Raw genomic sequence first — 13,315 nt, 5'->3', positions numbered from 1 at the left:
CCAATAAAGCATTACAATAATCTAACCTTGAGGTCATAAATGCATGGATTAACATTTCTGCATTTGACATTGAGAGCATAGGCCGTAATTTAGATATATTTTTGAGATGGAAAAATGCAGTTTTACAAATGCTAGAAACGTGGCTTTCTAAGGAAAGATTGCAATCAAGTAGCACACCTAGGTTCCTAACTGATGACGAAGAATTGACAGAGCAACCATCAAGTCTTAGACAGTGTTCTAGGTTATTACAAGCAGAGTTTTTAGGTCCTTTAATTAACACCTCTGTTTTTTCAGAATTTAGCAGTAAGAAATTACTCGTCATCCAGTTTTTTATATCGACTATGCAATCCATTAGTTTTTCAAATTTGTGTGTTTCACCGGGCTGCGAAGAAATATAGAGCTGAGTATCATCAGCATAACAGTGAAAGCTAACACCATGTTTCCTGATGATATCTCCCAAGGGTAACATATAAAGCGTGAAGAGTAGCGGCCCTAGTACTGAGCCTTAAGGTACTCCATACTGCACTTGTGATCGATAGGATACATCTTCATTCACTGCTACGAACTGATGGCGGTCATATAAGTACGATTTAAACCATGCTAATGCACTTCCACTGATGCCAACAAAGTATTCAAGTCTATGCAAAAGAATGTTGTGGTCAATTGTGTCAAACGCAGCACTAAGATCCAATAAAACTAATAGAGAGATACACCCACGATCAGATGATAAGAGCAGATCATTTGTAACTCTAAGAAGAGCAGTCTCAGTACTATGATACGGTCTAAATCCTGACTGGAAATCCTCACATATACCATTTTTCTCTAAGAAAGAATATAATTGTGTGGATACCACCTTTTCTAGTATCTTGGACAGAAAAGGGAGATTCGAGATTGGTCTATAATTAACTAGTTCTTTGGGGTCGAGTTGTGGTTTTTTGATGAGAGGCTTAATAACAGCCAGTTTGAAGGTTTTGGGGACATGTCCTAATGACAAGTGCACTGTCTGATGTGATACTGTAGCTGACGGCTGAATGGTTGCAATTTTATCTCTAATAGTATCGATTTTAGAAGTAAAGTAGTTCATAAACTCATTACTGCTGTGGTGTTGGGAAATGTCAACACTTGTTGAGGCTTTATTTTTCGTTAATTTAGCCACTGTATTGAATAAATACCTGGGGTTAAGTTTGTTTTCTTCTAAAAGAGAAGAAAAGTAATCGGATCTAGCAGTTTTTAATGCTTTTCTGTAGGATATGTTACTTTCCCGCCAAGCAATACGAAATACCTCTAGTTTTGTTTTCCTCCAGCTGCGCTCCATTTTTCGGGCTGCTCTCTTTAGGGTGCGAGTATGCTCATTATACCATGGTGTCAAACTGTTTTCCTTAACCTTCCTTAAGCGTAAAGGAGCAACTTTATTTAAAGTGCTAGAAAAGAGAGAGTCCATAGTTTCTGTTACATCATCAATTTGTTCTGAGGTTTTGGATATGCTAAGGAATTTGGATACATCAGGAAGATAACTTAAAAAGCAGTCTTTTGTGTTAGAAGTGATGGTTCTTCCATACTTGTAACAAGAAGTAGAATTTACAACTTTGGCTGTATGAATTTTGCAAAGAACTAAATAATGATCTGAGATATCATCACTTGGCTGAATAATTTCAACACCATCAACATCAATTCCATGTGACAGTATTAAATCTAGAGTATGATTTCGACAATTAGTAGGTCCTGAAATGTGTTGTCTAACACCAATAGAGTTCAGAATCTCTATAAATGCTGATCCCAATGCATCGTTTTCATTATCAACATGGATATTAAAATCACCAACTATTAAAACTTTATCTGCAGCCAGAACTAACTCAGATGTAAAATCACCAAACTCTTTAATAAAGTCTGTATGGTGCCCTGGTGGCCTGTATACAGTAGCCAGTACAAACATAACAGGGGATTTATCATTAACATTTGTTTCTCTGAATAATGTTATATGAAGTACCATTACTTCAAACGAGTTATACTTGTAGCCTGCCCTCTGAGAAATCCTGAAAACGTTGTTATAAATTGAAGCAACACCTCCACCTTTGCCTTTTAGACGTGGCTCATGTTTATAACAGTAATCTTGGGAGGTGGACTCATTTAAAATAATGTAATCATCAGGTTTTAGCCAGGTTTCTGTCAAACAGAGTACATCTATATTATGATCAGTGATCATATTATTTACAAAAAGTGTTTTCGTAGAAAGGGATCTGATATTCAATAAGCCAAGCTTTATCATTTGTTTATCCATATTGCTTCTGTTTTTTATTTGTTGAACCTCAATTAAATTGTTAATCTTAACTTGGTTTGGACGGTTTTTGTTTTTTCTAGTTCGGGGAACAGACACAGTCTCTATAGTGTGATATCTAGGTGAAAAAGTCTCTATGTGCTGAGAATTTACTGACCTCTGTGACGGGAGGCAGCTAGCAGACGGTCGGTTTAGCCAGTCTGTCTGCTTCCTGACCTGGGCCCCAGTTAGTCAAGTATAAACACTAAGACTATTTGCTATATTTCTAGAGAGAAGAGTGGCGCCACCCCAGGAGGGATGAAGACCATCTCTTTTAAACAGGTCAGGTCTGCCCCAAAAGCTCGTCCAATTGTCTATGAAACCTATGTTATTCTGTGGGCACCACTTAGACATCCAGCCATTGAGTGATGACAATCTGCTATGCATCTCATCACCACGGTAAGCAGGGAGGGGACCAGAGCATATTACAGTGTCTGACATCGTGCTTGCAAGTTCACACACCTCTTTAATGTTATTTTTAGTGATCTCCGACTGGCGAAGTCGAACATCATTAGCGCCGGCATGAATAACAATCTTACTGTATTTACGTTTAGCATTAGCCAGCACTTTTAAATTTGCCAAGATGTCAGGCGCTCTGGCTCCCGGTAAACATTTGACTATGGTGGCTGGTGTCTCTATATTCACGTTCCGTACAATAGAATCACCAATAACTAGAGCACTTTCATCAGGTTTCTCAGTGGGTGCATCACTGAGTGGGGAGAACCTGTTTAATGTTTTGATCGGAACAGAAGAGCGGTGTTTTGACCCACGACTACGCTGCCTCACCGTCACCCAGTTGCCCTGCTGCTGGGGCTCTGTTTCCGGAACCGAACAATGTACAGGAATCCCTGAGCTAGACGCATCCAAAGCCGTATCTAGAGCCCTAACATTTTTACTGTCCTCAATTAAAGTTTGGATGCGTGTCTCTAATTCTGAAATCTTCTCTGTCAGCCTAACTATTTCCCTGCATTTATCACATGTGAATCCCTCATCAGCGACAGAGATAGATAAACTGTACATGTGGCAAGAGGTGCAAGAAACAATGATAGGAGAAGCCATTACTCACCGTGCTTGATGAAAATTCTTACTGCGGTTGTTTGATGAACCTGTGAAAAACTGGAGCGAGGGAGAGGAGAAAAGAAAACAGCGATAGGTTCGAATGAAGACGCTAATGACAAGCTAACGAGTGCTAACGCTTTTCAAGCGTTAGCACTTGTAGAGGATTATAATGTAAAAGGAGCTCACTCAAATACTGAGGTGCTAAACCATTCAGGGCTTTATAAGTAATAAGCAATACTTTAGCACATCGAAACTTTTTAAAAACTAGAGAGAACCAGGAGAACCTTGTGTTTTTGATCCCTTACTCACCTGATTATCTGTGGGATCAGAGCGATTGGGGGAAAAGCATAAAGAAGGAGGTTGGGCCAATTGTGGGCCAACACATTCCTGGATCTCCCAGACCCTCTTAACCATCTGCGGATGGAGCGTCCACTTCCCTGAGGAGACAGTGGGCCTTGATAATACGTCAGCTCTTTGGTTTAATATGCCCGGTATATGTACTGCTCTCAGTGAGCGCAGGTTGAGTTGAGCCCATTTCAGGAGGCACTCCACCAGAGTGAAAAGATGCTTAGAGGAGAGGTCTCCCTAGTGATTTATGTAGGTCACGACAGACATGTTGTCCGATCGGATTAGCACATGGTGTCCTTTTAGGGCTGGCAGGAAGAACTGACAGGCTCGATGTACTGCTAGCATCTCCAGGCAGTTTATGTGGAAGCCTTTTTCCACCTTTGACCAATGGCCGAAAGTCGGTATGCTCTCGCACAGCATCCCCCAACCTGAGCTGGAGGCATCGGTCATGAAAAATGTCCTTCTGCACACCATCCCCATGGCCACGCCCTGTTCCATCCAGCCGGAGTTCTTCCACGGGGCCAGGGGTGTTACACAGGCTGTTTTACCATCTTCCGGTGCTGCTGAGGGAACACTCGTGCATTTGACTGCCGCTCCTCTTACCGTCCCAGTTTGGCTAAATTATTTTATTTTTATTTATTTATTTTTCCTTGCACTCTGCACCCCTGCGGCTGAGATGTGGTTCTGCCTTTTTTTACTTTGGACTATTGTTTTTATCTTTGCACTCCACTTGGAATAATCTGTGGCGTGCTAAAGAGAATCAACTTTGTGGGGCAGCGGTGCAGGTGGATCTTGTGACATTGAGCTCATGGTGTGCTTTGAGGATTGGATCTGGACCGGCCGTGTACTTGGAATTAAAGGCTATGGCCCTAAGGTACACTGCACACCAACTTTTAAGCTTAAATCGGTCTTCTTATCATTTACCTAAAGACTTCTCTGATTTTTGTCAAGATGCTGGTTTGCTGCGTCCTAAACAATACATACATCAGGGCTCGAGGCACAGCCATTTTGTCTCATTTTCTCCCAATATTTGTAATTTTGTCACTACATTCCGGAGTAAAATTAACTGTTTGCCTTCCACTGGCATCGATTATAGAAATGATAAATCTGTCCCCTGCATGGCGAATAAATCAATGCTGTCTTCATCGCATAGATGCTGGTTTGCTGCATTGTTTAATGCCCGCTCTCTGAATAATAAGGCACTGCTTTTAGCTGATCTCATCTTTGATAAAAACTTGGACTTCCTGGTTTTAACTGAATCTTGGTATAAAGGAGATGATGGACTACTGTTTAATCACTCCTCAATTACTCCTTCTGGACTTGGAACTTTAAATATTCCGAGGTCATCTGGCAGAGGTGGTGGTATTATTGCTGTCTATAATTGGCAGTTCAACATCAGTGCTGTGATGATTCCTCAGTTTTCTACTTAAGACTGCTTGGTCTTAAGTGTCCTTGCCTCTACTTCTACAATCATTGCTATTGTCTTCAAACCACCTAAAATTAAGTCACATGCATCTTTTATGTCTGATTTTGCTGACTTTATGACAATACCGTCTCCGAAGTTTCATAGAATCCTTATTGTGGGGGACTTAATATTCATGTGGACCAAAGTGACTCTGATTCTATTGTTAGACACCTCTGAGGACATGCAAGGTTACGTTTGCTTGTTCTGCCCCATGGTATAATGAACATCTGTGCACTAAGAAGGCTGCCTGTCAAAAATAGAGCGTAAATGTTATGGATTGTGAGAAAGGACCCAAGAGTGAAATGCAAGATAATGTCTTTAACCCTCTGGAGTCTAAGGGTATTTTTGGGGCCTGGAGAAGTTTTGCCATGCCCTGACATTTGTGCTTTTTTCAGTTTCTTATAAATATCTAAATGGGTAAAGTCTAATCTCACTGTAATCAGCACAAACTGGGCTGTAATAATATGTGAAATGCATGTATGTACATGATTGTGTTTTTGAGAAAAAAAAATATTATGCGTGGTTAGTGAAAAACTAAAAATGTTAAAACACTTGAATAAGCCAAAAAAACACATAAAGAACAATGGTTCCCGGGATTTTTGAGAACTGGGGCTTGTAGCCTAGAATTTTTCTTTCTAAATTATGTGAAAATCATCTTGTTTACTCACTCACAGAAAACAATATATTGATTTAAATTTTCTAAGACACTTTTTGTTGGTAAAAGTCATATGCGAGTAGGCGTCAACTACCATGAATATCATTGTGATTTACTCCCTCTCGAGTCGATTAATGCGGATATGCGCTTTGGGTCATTTTCTCCTGATAACCCCGAAAAGAACTTTCAGTTTTAATCGTACAGATAAGAGCAATACATCAATCGAATCTGTAAAGGGTCTACTTTTTTTTGGATACAGACATAATAACAACAAAACTTTGTGCACTTATAAAATAAAGATAACAAACAAGGTGCGCTGTCTGCAGCCTTTGTCTGCGCTGATCTTCTTTAACAAACACGTCATTTAAATGAACTGTCAAGGGAGTCAGAAAGATACTTCTCTAACGCTTCACGCTCAGGAAAGGACAGAGAGCATAGCCTTCCACGGGGCGGGGTTATACCAGGAAGGAGCTCTATACTGCAATCGTAGGGACGGTGGAGAGGGAAGGAAGTGGCCGGGGAACGACTGAAAACTGCCCGCAGGTTGAGATACTCCTCCGGGACCCCAGTCAAATAACCCTTTCACTTTCAGGAGGAACCTGAAAAACAGAGACAGAGGACACAGGAGGGAAAGCTGACGTTAGACATTCGACATGACAGGACAAATTCCAAGAAAGAATAGTGTCTTTAGACCAGTTAATGTGAGGATTATGTTTTACTAGCCAAGGGTGCCCTAAAACTACAGGGAAAAAGGGAAAGTGAAAAATTAAAAAAGAACCCAAAACCAAAACACACAGCTTGTATCAAATGCTGTCTCAGGGCATGTTTTACAGATAATTTAGGCACATCAGTGTGATAAGAAGAGAGATTATTTGAGAAATATAGCTGGAGAACAATTAAATACAAAATATGTTGTAGGCTGTACTGGGTGATTTTGATGTCAAGTCAAGTCACCTTCATTTATATAGCGCTTTAAACAAAATACATTGCATCAAAGCAACTGAACAACATTCATTGGGAAAACAGTGTGTCAATAATGCAAAATGATAGTTAAAGGCAGTTCATTATTGAATTCAGTGATGTCATGTCACGGTTGGTAAACCGTGATCTCGGGGTGTTTGCACTTTGTGGTGAAATCTGTGTGTTTTGTGTCTGCACTGATTAGCTTGTGGGCATCTCCGTTAATTGTCATATTAATCGACTATATATTGGTTTGTCTCACGTCTTGTGTTTGTGAGATCGTTGTTACATGTTTGATGTGGTTACCCTGTTCGTCTGGCTTTAGTGTTGTATGCGTTGGATGTCTGTGTTTTCCCTTGAACCTCATCCACTCTCCGCACGTTCACTCAGCCACGGACACTTACCTTCGGGGCTATTCCCCGCAGTTCCTGTGCCATCCTCTCCTGCTGTCTACTCGCCGTCATCATCCGGACTACTCACCTTCTCTCCGCCATCATCCGGATTCCTCACCTCCTTCCCACCACCACAAAGTGTCGTCTCCTCAGCATCTTTGTTTGTTTGTGTATTTGTATTCCTCTCAGCCCATTAAATCTGTTTACTCGCATCTGCTTACAGACTTTCCTTAATCCACCGTCACATAACGATCTCACCACCATGGAAGCAGCGAGCACCAATACACTCACGGATTTCATGCATCACAGCGTCAAAAGAATGGATCAGCAGCAGGAGAGCATCTCGAACACCGGACGTGCTGTCCAAGCGCTGGTGGCACAGGTGTCCGAGCTCACCCAGCAGATCCATCAACTAACGTCTCCCACTGCGCCCATCGCACCGCCTGCGCAGTCCGTCCCCCGGGAGATTCCCCAGGACCACTTCCGGCCTGAGCCGCGATTTCCGGCGCCGGAGAACTATGCGGGTGAGCCAGCGTTTTGTAGAACTTTCTTAACTAAGTGTTCAATGCATTTCGCCCTACAGCCCCCACCATCGCTACTGAGAATTCTAAAGTAGCGTTCACGGTCACATTATCGTCTGGCAAGGCGGCCTTATGGGGGACGGCGGTGTGGGAAAACCAACACCCGTGTTGTGCCTCGTTCCACGCCCTCTCTGAGGAAATGAGGAGAGTCTTCGACCAGGCCGCGACCAGCAGGGAAGCCGCTCATCGACTCTCGGAACTCCGTCAAGGCTCTTCCTCAGTAACCGACTACTCCATTGAGTTCCGCACCCTGGCGGCCGCGTGCCAGTGGAATGAGGCGGCGCAGTGGGATAGATTCCTGCATGGGTTATCCGACTGTGTTCCGCAAGATATCTACCTCCTCGAGCTGCCCCCCACTCTCAACGGACTCATTGAACTGGCTCTATGAGTTGACGCACGGATTAATCGCTTGGGCCGCCAACCCAGTCCTTCAAGATCTACCATCTCTCCTGCTCATAACACCTACTCATGCCCGGTTAAAAGTGCCAGCCTGATAGTAAACTTGAGGCTACTATCGGGTGGGATATCCGCTGAGAAGTCCTCACCTACATCATCGACCCTCCTTCCAGTGAAACTGCGGTGGAAGAATCAACATCACGAGTGTCACGCCCTTCTGGACTCCGGAGCCGAAGGTAATTTCATTGACTCTTCACTTGCACATCACCTGAACATTCCTGTTCTTCCTGTGTCTCTCCCCATCCATGTCACCGCACTCAACGGCCAGGAACTGCCTCACATCACACACCATACTGAACCCATCACACTGCTCACGTCTGGAAAACATCAAGAAACCATATCCTTTTTTCTCATGGACTCCCCTGTTGCTCCCATTGTTTTAGGTCACCCCTGGTTATCCAAGCATAATCCACGAGTGGAATGGGGTTCTAACACTGTCACATTGTGGAGTGAAAGATGTCATGAGTCTTGTCTGGTTTCTGCTTGTTCTGTTGTCCCTGTTTCTGTCTTTCAGAAGGAGAACATGGTTCTGCCAAACGTGCCCGTTGAGTATCTGGACCTGAAGGAAGTGTTCAGTAAGTCCCGTGCTGCTTCTCTCCCACCGCATCGTCCCTACGACTGTGCCATAGACTTAGTGTCAGGTAAGTCTCCGCCTAAGGGCAAGTTATACTCTCTTTCTATTCCTGAGAGGGAGGCCATGGAGAAATACATTTCTGATTCCTTAGCCTCTGGGTTCATCCGTCCTTCCTCTTCTCCAGCGGGGGCGGGGTTTTTTTTTGTGGGTATGAAAGATGGTTCTCTGCGACCTTGCATTGATTACCGAGAGCTGAACAACATCACTATTAAGAATACCTATCCTTTACCACTCATGTCTTGAGCTTTCGAGAGGTTGCAGGGAGCATCCATATTCACAAAATTGGATTTATGCAATGCTTATCATTTGGTCCGCATCAGGAAGGGGGATGAATGAAAAACCGCCTTTAATACCCCTAGAGGGCACTTTGAGTACTTGGTCATGCCGTTCGGGCTCTCCAACTCGCCCGGGTTTTCCAAGCACTCGTGAATGACGTGTTGAGAGATATGGTAGATCAGTTTATATATGTTTACCTGGATGACACACTGATCTTTTCTTCATCTCTCCAGGAACACGTTCAACACGTCAGACGAGTGCTCCAGAGGTTACTTGAGAATGGGCTTTTTGTCAAGGCAGAGAAATGCGTATTCCATGCACAGTTTGTTCCCTTCCTAGGGTATATCGTCTCGTCCGAGGGAATACGTATGGACCCTGACAAGGTTAAGGGTGTGATAGATTGGCCATCTCCAGATTCCCGTAAGGCCCTACAGCGGTTTCTGGGGTTTGCCAATTTCTATCGGCGTTTCATACGTAATTTCAGCCAACTAGCCTCACCTCTGACAGCCTTGACCTCTCCCAGTACACCGTTCAGGTGGTCGGACGCAGCTGAGGCTGCGTTCACTAACCTCAAGAACTGCTTTGTTTCAGCTCCCATCCTTGTGGAGGGTTCAGGGGTTCCCTTTATTGTTTGGACCGATCATAAGAACTTAGAATACATTAGAACTGCCAAAAGACTCAATTCCAGTCAGGCTCGGTGGGCACTTTTTTTTGGTCGTTTTGAATTTACCCTATCGTACCGCCTGGGTTCCAAGAATGTCAAACCCGACTCTTTATCATGTCTTTTTGATCCCTCCGCCCGTCCGGTGACTCCCGAGTGTATTTTACCTGAGAGATTAGTGGGCCCAGAACTCGTATGGGAGGTCGAGTCGAAGGTCAAGACGGCCTTAGAAGGGGTAACGCCTCCGTCCGGTTGCCCACCGAACCGTTTATTTGTGCCGGAGGAGTTAAAGTCCGAAGTTGTCCAGTGGGGTCATTGTTCTAATGTGGCTTGTCACCCAGGGATAAGTAGAACTAATGGGTTAGTTAGACAACGATTCTGGTGGCCACGGATGGCTCGCGACGTCCACGATTTTGTTTTGGCTTGCTCAGCTTGTACTAGTGGTAAGTCATCTAACCGACCTCCTGATGGGCTTCTTCAACCGCTGTCTGTCCCTTCGAGACCCTGGTCCCACATCGCTCTAGATTTTGTTACTGCCCTCCCGCCCTCTAATGGCATGACGGTCGTTTTGACCATAGTGGACCAGTTCTCAAAGGTGGCACATTTCATTCCCTTGCCCAAATTACCGACAGCCAAGGAGACAGCGGTCACTGTTCTAGATCACGTCTTTTGGCTTCATGGCCTCCCGGTAGACGTGGTTTCGGACAGGGGATCTCAGTTTATATCCAAATTTTGGAAAGAGTTTTGCAAATTGTTAGGAGCGTCCGTTAGCTTGTCTTGGGGTTATCATCCCCAAAGCAACGGACAATCTGAGCGAGCCAACCAAGATTTAGAGAGGACGTTGCGATGTTTGGTCTCCAAGAATCCTTCTTCCTGGAGTCAACAACTTTCTATGGTGGAGTACGCACACAATTCGTTGCCAGTGTCAGCTACAGGCCTCTCTCCATTTCAGTGTAGTGTAGGGTACCAGCCACCATTCTTTCCTAGTCTGGAATCTGAAGTCGCGGTTCCCTCAGCTCACGCGTTTGTCCAGAGGTGTCACCGCACCTGGACCAGAGCCCGCGAGACTCTGCTCCGGGTGAGGGAGCGCACTAAGGCCAAGGCTGAAAGGTGTGGCTTTCTACCAATAACATTCCTCTGCGATCCGTGTCTAATAAATTAGCTCCCAAATTTATCGGCCCGTTCACTATCACCAAGATCATTAGTCCGGTGACAGTCCGCCTCAAACTACCTCCTGCATACAAGAGGATACACCCCGCCTTTCATGTGTCCAAAATTAAACCCCTTGTTTTATGCACATTTTAATCCGCCTACTCCGGTTCCCCCGCCGCCGCGTCTTGTAGATGGGGAACCGACATATTCGGTTAATCGTATTCTGGACTCGAGACAGAGGGGATGAGGATTCCAGTATCTGGTGGACTGGGACGGTTACGGTCCGGAGGAGAGGAGTTGGGTACCTGCTAGGGACATATTGGATCACTCCCTTATTGATGACTACAATCAGCAGGTAGGCCCTTCTGGGAACTCCAGGAGGAGTTCTTAGAGGGGGGGGGGGTACTGTCACGGTTGGTAAACTGTGATCTCTGGGTGTTTGCACTTTGTGGTGAAATCTGTGTGTTTCGCGTCTGCACTGATTAGCTCGTGGGCGTCTCCGGTAATTGTCATCACCAACAGCTGCCACTCATTACTCATCCACTATATATTGGCTTGTCTCACGTCTTGTGTTTGTGAGATCGTTGTTACATGTTTGATGTGGTTACCCTGTTCGTCTGGCTTTAGTGTTGTATGCGTTGGATGTCTGTGTGTTCCCTCGAACCTCATCCACTCTCCGCACGTTCACTCAGCCACGGACACTTACCTTCGGGGCTATTCCCCGCAGTTCCTGTGCCATCCTCTCCTGCTGTCTACTCGCTGTCATCATCCGGACTACTCACCTTCTCTCCGCCATCATCCGGATTCCTCACCTCCTTCCCACCACCCAAAGTGTCATCTCCTCAGCATCTTTGTTTGTTTGTGTATTTGTATTCCTCTCAGCCCATTAAATCTGTTTACTCACATCTGCTTCCAGACTTTCCTTAATCCACCGTCATATGTCATCTCTGTTCAGTTAAATAGTGTCTGTGCATTTATTTGCAATCAAGTCAACGATATCGCTGTAGATGAAGTGACCCCAACTAAGCAAGCCAGAGGCAACAGCGGCAAGGAACCGAAAGTCCTTGGTGACAGAATGGAGAAAAAAACCTTGGGAGAAACCAGGCTCAGTTGGGGGGCCAGTTCTCCTCTGACCAGACGAAACTAGTAGTTCAATTGATGTGTTTTTTTTACTGAGTAACTATCATCATTTTCCCAGATATTGTATAGATTTTTAGGCATTCTATTATCTCAAACAGCCTGAAAAATAGTGCATTTAGCTGACGTAAATGGAAAAATTATCTCCCTGGGGGAGTATGCCACTGGAGCCCCTTAGGTTTGGATTAGGCCCGAATGTTTACAACGTCTGGCTCCGCCCCTGTGGCGCGCAATAATGTTATCCAATGCAAACACTTTGTATGCATTATAGTTAATGCATGCTGGAGTAGTCGATTGTTTCCGACATTGCTGGACTAGTCTATGCAAGCCCTAGTACTGTCAGGATCCTGCCCTGACAGTCTTGTTTGTACTGTCTTTGTTCAATGTGTCTTTGTTTATTTTGTGCCTGAGCACATGGTTGTGTCTCTTGTGTCTGCCACATGCTCCTCTTGTCCCACCTCCTTGTTTTCCCGGGTCACGCCCCGTTGTTTAGTCCTCATTAGTCAGAGTGTTGTCACCTGTTCCTCATGTCACTGTATGCTTCTTATTGTGCTCCCTTTCCTCTTGTAGCTGCCGGTTCGTTTTGGCTGTATGTTTGCCTAACGTGTGTTTTGCAGTTTCGAGTTTTCCTAGTCAAATCTAGTTTTTGCTTTTTGGACTTTCCTGTTGAGCCAAGCTACTTGTTTCTCCAAGAGCTATTTTTCCCTAGGTCTTCTTTCTTAGTTCCTTTTTAGTTTAAGTTTATTTTCTCCTATTATCCAAGAGTTATCCTTCTAGTCTTTTGCTAGATTCAAGTCTCTAGTTTAGTTTTTTCCCCTTAGCATTTACCTGAATTTCTTGTTCCCTGTATTGTTTGTGTTGTCTAGTGTGCTAGTTGTTTTGTCAGGTCTTGTAGTGTCTCTGTCTGTTGTTTTTTCCCCCTCCAGCCCTGGCTGGCCGTCTGTGGTTCCCTGACCGCTGGTTCCCTCACCCCTGCAGCTGTATCGGTTCTGGGCAAGTGATCTTCAAGCTGCAATTCTCTGCTCCTTTGTGTCTCGCCTGGTCATCTACATTCTGTCTGGTCTTGCCAACTCCTCAGCAGTGGTCCTAGCTGCTGCTTCCTTATGCGGGTTCCAGTGGTCACCCTCAGCTATCCCGTCATTACCCCAGTATCCCCTCCTGTTGGACTTTCACTGCACGTGCCCTTCTGTGCCCTGTTTTTGTCAATAAACCCTTTTACTTTGTC

This window comes from Carassius carassius, chromosome 14 (assembly GCF_963082965.1).
Source record: "Carassius carassius chromosome 14, fCarCar2.1, whole genome shotgun sequence".
Taxonomy (NCBI): Eukaryota; Metazoa; Chordata; class Actinopteri; order Cypriniformes; family Cyprinidae; genus Carassius; species Carassius carassius.
The sequence above is the reverse complement of the archived record's forward strand: the minus strand, read 5'-3'. Positions refer to the sequence as shown.